Genomic DNA, 8339 nt, shown 5'->3' with positions numbered 1-8339 from the left:
CCTTAGTCTATATGTTGCTCGTGAGCCGCCAAGTACAAGTCTCGCAACAGTACTGGCGCAAAAGGATCGGTCCTTCACTTGCCGATCGTTCGCGAGTCGAACTCGCTCTCTTGCCACGCCTTTCACTCACTCGCTTGAGTCGGACTCAATCACTTTTTTGTTTGGAGGATCATTCGTTCTTCACTCTCTTTATATTACCCGCGGGGAGCGCAGCAACCAAGGTGCATATTATCATATAGAAACAAGCGAAGCGTAGCGATTCGTACTACCGGAAAAGTTTCGCTAACCGGCAGGCAATAGAGTCCGTCGATATGCGCAAGCAAGCGTAGCGAATCACATAGATAAGCCCCTACCTGCCAGCGCGCGGATAGATAGGGCGAGCGAAGCGCGAAGAGGATGGATGTCTGAGCGGTTGAAAGAGTCGGTCTTGAAAACCGAAGTATTGATAGGAATACCGGGGGTTCGAATCCCTCTCCATCCGCGAAGTCATAAGTTATCTCTTGCGTTATCTATAGATAGGAACGAATCGGATCGACTCGACTGAATGGGTAGCTTGTGTTATGATGTAGACGGAGGTTCTTGTGTTATGATTTAGTTAGGACTTTGTCTCCCTTTCGTTATCTTCCGCTCCCCGAAGGATGAGAGGTCTGCAACTAATAAGAAAAGGCTGGGGCGAGTTACCTCATAGCAAGCAAGCACTGGTGCGGTGCTACTGGCATGGGCCTCTACCCCTAATGTTAGTAGCGTAGACCCGCCTCGGACAACTAAGTGAACCGGACACGGACAAGGATTTTGGGCTTTCAAGGGTTCCCAAGAGTCTGAGGAATAAAGATTAGATATTATGTTATAACCTGAAAAACAGGATACCTGACAAGAATGGAAAGCTCAACACCAAAAAGTTAGGCTATCCAGGCAAAAAGAGAGAGATCGACCTAGAAGCTGGAATAGAGATTCTGACCATAATATATATGACAAATGTGCTCGACAATTCGAATGAAGCCTCTACTTCAGGCACGAAGGACGATGAAATCCCATAAGACTACATTGAAGTTATGCCTACACCAGAAAAGTTGGATGACGGTACTACCAAACCAAGTCCACGATTTTCGAGCTAGAAGAACTGGACATTGAAGAAAATCAAGAGCTCACATACCTCAGCAAGGAACTCACTTATGAGAAAATAGAACAGTACATTGCACTATTGATACGGAAAATCTTTTTTATTGCCTGGAACTACAAGCAGATGCCGGGAATTGGACCCTAAGATTGCAGTACACAGGCTAGGGTTGTCCTCAGACCAAGAGACATACAAAGAGCCACCTAGGAAAATGTGCCAAGAACTTGAAGATCAGGTCTGCGTTGAGGTCGACAAATGGTTCGACGTGGACTTTATATAGGAAGAAAAATATCCGAGCTGGATCTCCGTGCCGGTAATAAAGAAAAATGAATCAAAACAAAAGCAGTTAAAGGGTTTCAAGAAATACAAAATCTACATAAGAAGAAGAGAAAGAATAAGAAGGTTATCGAATGATTACTTTGTTGAGACTGTGCTCTGGCCGGAGTGAAGATCATCAAGAACACGAGGGATTGAGAGCAAAGACAAGTGGGTTTCGCCATTGTTTGTGTGATGTGATCAAGAAAGCTAGGGCTTTTTTGGGGTGTTCTTGGAAAGGAGAATGAAAAGAGAGAGAAGGAGATGGTTATTCTGTTTTGGTTTCTGTCATGAAGTGGTGAAATACATTGCTTCTATCGTAGTGTGTTTGTGAGGATGAAAAGTGTGTGAAAAGGAAAGAGACTACATGAGCCTTCCAAAAACAAAAAGACCAGAGCATACCGGATTGAATGTAACGAAGAAAGTGCAAAGTCACTAGTCCCGCTAATATTTAATATGATAATCGGGTTATCATGGAAGGTCTGAATTCTCTTTAGCCTTCGAGCCTGAAGCTAGACAAAAAAAGAAGAGAAGGGCAGGGGACTGTATTTAATGAATGTGTAATGCTGTCTGACTCGTGTGGTACTTCACCTAGGAGGTGTCCTAATCAAAAGATTACCTTCTCTATCCCCGACGAAACCTGGCGAAAAAGAAGTGAGATGGACGTTACTTTGGATTGAGAAAATTCTCTATTGTTATAAATAGACTTTTCCCTAACCTAAAAGTGGCACAATTCCCTCTGATGAGCAGCAGGATGTTGATGTCCGAAATATATTCCTGACGTGAAGCGAAAGATGCACCGATTGATTCTGATCGCCCTTTGTTGTTTTCTCGGTATGAGGTTGGAACCCCCAAGTCATGGTTTTCAGCTGTCTCTTTCGCCTATTGGCCGGCATGGTAAGCAAGTATAATTGCCTCCTTCCTTCCTACGCTAAGAATGCTTGGCCTCCTTCTAGTCGCTCCGATTTCATACTGTCTCGGTCGTATTTCTTTAATTGGATTAGCAGACCCTACTCTTGACTCTTGAGGGGAGGGGGAGTCTGAGGTCAGGGGTCGGTGCTGATTTTCCTGATGTTACTGATGTTGTTGATTTTTCTTTCGCTAGAGTGTGAATCATAGGCCGGGTGTAATTATATATATATATCATATATCTGATATCTAGTGGAGTAGCCTCTGTGCCACATATACTGGGCGATTTAGTTCGTTCGGGACACGTGGGCCAAGAAGCTCTAGGCAATTCTCACGATCACGGTCGATCATGGTTCAACTCCATGTCGTGAAAGTTAAACCAATCATTTCTTTCATCAACATCACTATCTCTCTTTCATCGGTAGGCTTGCTTCACCGGTACGGCTCATCGGCTTATTAATGACTAAGCGGAGTCAGGAGTCGGAGAGGCATTGGATTAAGTTAGAAGTAACTAGAACGTTATTATAAAAAGGGGTATAATTAAATAAAGTCATTCGTACCCTACTATTTCAATCAAATACCGCTGGCAGATCCTGGTAATTATTATCTAAGTGGCACATCTGTCCTTTGCACCTCTCTATATGTATGTGCTTTATTTAGTATAGAAAGAGAAAGAGATTCGTCTTGAAAAATGCTTGGTCATTGGATTGAAGTGCGCGGTAGATTCTTCTGACCGAACCGCTCTTTCTTTCACCAAATATGCTCTTCCATTGATTATGTAAGTTCACTTTTTTTCAGGAAACCGCGATCAGGAAAACATGAAATAGGGCGCTAAGAAAAAAAAGTCTCTACCAACATGAAGCTCGTTGCCAGGATAGATCGAATGTAATAACGTATTGTTACAAGTTTCTCTTTTATTTCAGTCTTTAGAATCAGCCGATAATGGAGACAGAGAGATAGAAAGTGTGCAGTGAGGTGACCGAAGGGAGGACTCTTTTCACGAATCCAACTGACATATCGGATCTTGCCATTGCCAGGAGCATTGATGCCGAGAATGCCCTCTTTGCTGCAAGTGAATCAGAAGGGGTTCTTTTCGCCTAATCGGTTATTGTGCTAGAATCGATTGTGGAAGCTCAATGAAAATTATCGTAGTGTAGTTACAGTCAACACAGTAGCTGTAAGGTGAACTTTGTCCTTTATCTATATAATAGGCTGAAACTGCGCTGAATGATAAAGCCTTATTTCCATGACTTTCCGGACCAACCAACCGGCGATTTACGACAAGTCTCTCTTCATTTTTTTTGGGGGAGCAAAGCAGTAAAAGAATGAAGGAAAGGATAATGATTTATTTTTTTCTCAATGTATGGCAATCTATTATGAATTTTTTTATTAAGAATGGAAAAAACGAAAGATCACCGTATGTCGATGAACAAGTAATTAATGTTCCAAAAGAGGAAATGATGAAACGTATAGCAGAGATTGTTAAAAAAGCTAGCGAGGATGACTAAACAGTCATTTAATTTAGTAAGGAGGGTGGGGATTATAGTGTTTTGGCGGAAACGCGACCGGATGTAGTCATGTTAGTTTTGCTTTTCTTGTGCATGACGAACCGGGTGAACAAAGTCACGATCAGAATGCAAGCAAGGTAGTTCGCTGGGTATGTCTTTTGATCCCAGGGGTGCTGGTTCGAGTCCAGCTCGTGACAAGACCTTTGTTTAATATCTCGGCGCCTCTTCTCCTTAGACGGATGACTCTCCCATGATCTGAGACAGCCTCTTTTTCCTAGTTAGGACATTACATTGGGAGGAGAGATTCACCCCGACAGGAGATCCCATCTCTCTTATGATTTCTCGAGTTACAGGGAAAGATCACGGCTGCATTTAGGAGTGAAAGCAGCCAATTCTTTCTTCTCTTATGAAATTCACGATCTCCCCTTGAGAACGCACAGAACAGTTACTAAATCATACCCTTTGGATGTTACATATCTGATACCTTTTGGTCCCTCACGGAACACTGGCTATATCATCTAGCCCCATGTCAACCAACCCAACTCCTCCTGCCGCTATGCATCCTATTGGGACGCTTCGAATTTTTGTTCTGCCAAGGTCTAATCGTTCTGACGTAGTCTAAGTCTTCGAGGGGAATGCCGACTGCCGAAGTTGAAGCTGAAACCGATGATGTTAACTGGCGATGCAGATTCCGAAGCCGTGGCAAAAAATCTTTCCCCTGTAGAAAGAAGTGTCTCCGAACAATCTCTGATGAGCTGACCCTATCTGAGGCTGTCGACTTAACTGCGCCGAATCTGGAGGTCTGCTTTGATCCGAGTCTTCCATGGCCTGATCGTGCTCATATTGATCCGGAGGAAAAAACCTGCCCCAAAGGCTATGCTCTGCCAAAGCGGTGCCCCTTAAATGTGCTCTCATCAGATAGAATTAAAGTAGTGAGAGTCTAGGTAAGCCCGGGGAGCTATGGGGGTCGGAGTGGTCTCTCTAGTCATACCAAGTAGCTATATGAATTAGGTTCATTTCCTTCTCGATTCAATCTTTAATTTCGTTTGATTTTTGGTAGAAAGCCTATGTCATGGCAGTAAAATATCTCTTTTGGAACAGAGCTTTAAGCCTTTAGCACATAAATAGCAATAGCAGTCAAATCATCCTTTTGATTTGAGCCCACTTCCATACTGATTGGAATAGCCAAAAATGCACCTTTCCCCGCTATCACTTTCTAGAATTCTTTCTGATACATGCTCCGAGAGGGTTAGCCCCGGCTATCAAGATGAGCTAAATGGTCACACCAGTGTACTATGCCAAAAGGAAATTTTAAAGATCTCGGTGGTCTTGTGAGTGGTTGAAAAACTACGATTGCAGTTTTCTTTAGGAAGTCCCATAGCAGTGAGGCTTAACAGACAAAGAAAACGGTGGATACTTCCACTAGTTGGGTAGAAGGTGACGACCCTAATGAATCGACTATGAAGGTGGCTGTTAGCTACATCAGCGCTCAAATTCTTTCATCGTCCCTGGCATCGATGATCAACCCCGGGCACATTTAGGTTTTGATCTTCGGCCATCCTGGTCCTCAGGACCCAACACAATATTATTCATTCTTATATATTTCCTTTAAAAGATGCAAAAGGTGTTGATACGTCCTATCCACATAGAAAGCTTACCCTCTTCCACGCATTACCGGTGGATGCTACAGCCGCTAACACTTTGGCTGCAGGAGGGGAATGGTTAAGTGAAACTCTCGACGTCTTGTTTGGTAAACGGGATGTTTACCCGGGCGCCGTAGTCTTGCCTAACCGTTCGGTCGGAGATACCTTTGTATGGTATAGCAAGCAGTTTAGCTACTTGTATCGATTTGCCACAGTGTGGTTAGATACAATGCGATGGCAGCCGCGGCTTGGTAGGATGTTAATGAAGGTCGAGGGAGCAGGGAAGAAAAGGTTATTCCCTATTGACTCACCCTTGTATCAGGCCTCGGTACGGCCTATACATGATTGGGCCATGACGGTTTTGGCAAGGTTAAAAATGGATGGTACCTATAACCAGACCCAACCGTTGGAGTACCTTATAGGAAAGAAAAAATGATTTTCTTTTGATCTCAAGGCTGCTACCGATTCCTTACCAGTTATCCTGACGTCCTGTATGATTGCAGGGTTGTTCGGAAATCCCTTTGCAACTTCCTGGACGTTCATACTTTGTTCTGTAGTCTTTCAATTACCATATTTAGATAAAAAAGGCTATAGGTCATCGGTTGTGACGTTCACGAAGGTAGTTTACTTACTTAGTGCTTGCGCTAAGGGCTAGGGTTGCTTTCTCTGTTGGTTGAATTGGCCACTAGGTGGAATCAGACCTTCGGCTCTCGATTGCTGCTGGATTACCTATGTCGCTTGCGTTAAGCTTTCTTCGCTTTCAGTTCTCGGAGATGCACAGGTCGTGGATTCCAAAGCCTAACAAGCCAGGCCCTATAACACCATGCAAGAAGGACCTCATTGTCATGGAAGCCCTTTCCTTACTCCTCAATATAGTCTATGAGGACGTCCTTCTGACCCACTCTCATGGCTTTAGGAAGGGGAGAGGACCCATTACCTTCTTCGCGCATGTTGATAGTTGGGGGACAGTAGATCGATTTTTCAAAGCAGACATTGTTGGTTGTTTTGATAACATTGATCACACTCTTCTAAATAGAAGAATTGGTTTAGATATGGGTGAGAGCAGTGAGGGCTTTTGTAACTCAATTTTTCAGCTTTCTAAAAAACGGAAATAAGAGATAAAGAAGGTAAGACTTATGGCTCCTGTATAAAAGGGCAGCCCGTTGTATCCCGTCTTAATGAACAGCTTTCTTCACCAACTTGATGTGAAGGTGCAAGACTTTATGAGTAAAGAAGCGAGAATTAGGTATGTGCGCTACGCTGACGATATACTTTTTGCTATTAAGGAAGGAGCCAACTCAGAAACGGTAAGCCAAGGGTTCAAGCAATTCTTTAATGAGGTCTTGACTGAGCTCAAACTGGAAGCAACTAGTTTTGAGCTCGTTCGAGGAATAAGCAAGCCATGCTCTACCTTAGTTCTCGGAGTCCTAATATAAATTCGTCCGGACAGAAACTTGGAGTTAAGGGCAGCCATTAATAGGTTAAAAAACAAATTGTTTCAATCAATCGACAACGACATAAGGAAGATACAAGGCAAACGCGTAAAACACTTTGAGAGAGCGCTCCTTCCCCGAGTATTCCAGTATCTCGCTCTCTCAAAGTGTTGTTGCAATGCTAACGAGGTACTAGCTTTTCTACAGAATTCGTACATTCAAAAGTACAAGTTGTATCTTCAACTACATAAGAAGAAAAAGCCCAAGGGTAAAGGCGACACCGAAAACCTCCTCAACTTAAAAAGTATCAATACGCGTTTAAAGCATTTCCAACTATAATTGCGTAGGAAAGGAATTCATTGATTTCGAACAACAAAAAAAGGAGGTCCATGAGCACTAACTTTCTTCTCTTACCCTTTTTTTGGAAAGGAATGCTGCTATAAAGGAGGCGGAATTACAGTTCAGTTAAAGTATAATGGCAGGATAGCCGCCGCTAACTAAATTCACACAATTTTCGTATAGAAACAACAGCACCAGTACGGCTTTTAGAGGGCCCTCTCCTCTCTTCTATTACTTGTTTGAGTTCCCCCGTCTCCCATCCTCTTTTCAAGTCCCACTCTTTTCCCGGTTAACAACGGCGGACCCTCTTAGTTATGTTAAATAGAGTCCCATCTAAGGGAACAGAACTTTTTAGTATCAAAAAGTCACATGGCAACCTATGCCCGAATCACATTCTTTTTTATTTAAGTTATCTTCTTTTATAGTCTTTTCTTTATTGGCTTCATCCCGTCCGTCCCATTACATCTAGTGCGTGTCATACTTTTTGGGTATAAGCCCTTAGCGCAAGCACTAAGCAAGTAAACTACCTTTTTCGCTAAACCAACAAGGCATTCCATTGAATGAAGCCCACTTCCCTCCTAGAATAGAAAGCCGCTTTCGGGGGAGAACTCTTGCTCACAGGCTCCCTGAAACCAAGAGACGAGACAGAAGATGCATAAGATGCAGAGGATACTATGGATTCAGAGTGAGCCTCTATCCTAGAGAAGAGAGCACCTTCAACCGACAAAGCACTTATTTCCCGCTCTTCCTGCTTGGCCAAGATGTGTTAAACGGAGCCTTCTTTAAAAATTTCTCTAAAGGTGGATAATGGGACTACAGGTCTGCTGCTTTGACTTTTTCTTTTTAGGAGAATCAAAAAATGTCGGCGAAAAGTAAAAGGCGGAGAATCCCTCGAAAAAAAGGCGGCAAATCGCGCAGAAGCTCTTTATTACTTTTTGCTGCGCTTGAACTGCAAGAAGAATCCAGGGATATTGTGTACCTAAATTCCACTTAAGGACCAAGACAAGCGGAGCCCAGATCCTGTTGAGGCAGAGTAAGAGGTAGTTTAATTGCTCGACCATAGGGAGACGTAGTA

The 8339-nt window shown here is 43.3% G+C and overlaps 1 non-coding gene across 1 annotated transcript; it reads left to right on the top strand.

Annotated features, from left to right (window-relative positions):
• Positions 1-394: 394 nt before the first annotated feature.
• trnS-UGA lies at positions 395-481 on the top strand. Its single transcript has one exon. It is a non-coding gene; the product is annotated as a tRNA-Ser (tRNA).
• Positions 482-8339: the final 7858 nt, after the last annotated feature.

Source organism: Malus sylvestris, mitochondrion (genome assembly GCF_916048215.2).
Source record: "Malus sylvestris mitochondrion, complete genome".
Taxonomy (NCBI): Eukaryota; Viridiplantae; Streptophyta; class Magnoliopsida; order Rosales; family Rosaceae; genus Malus; species Malus sylvestris.
The sequence above is the reverse complement of the archived record's forward strand: the minus strand, read 5'-3'. Positions and strand labels throughout refer to the sequence as shown.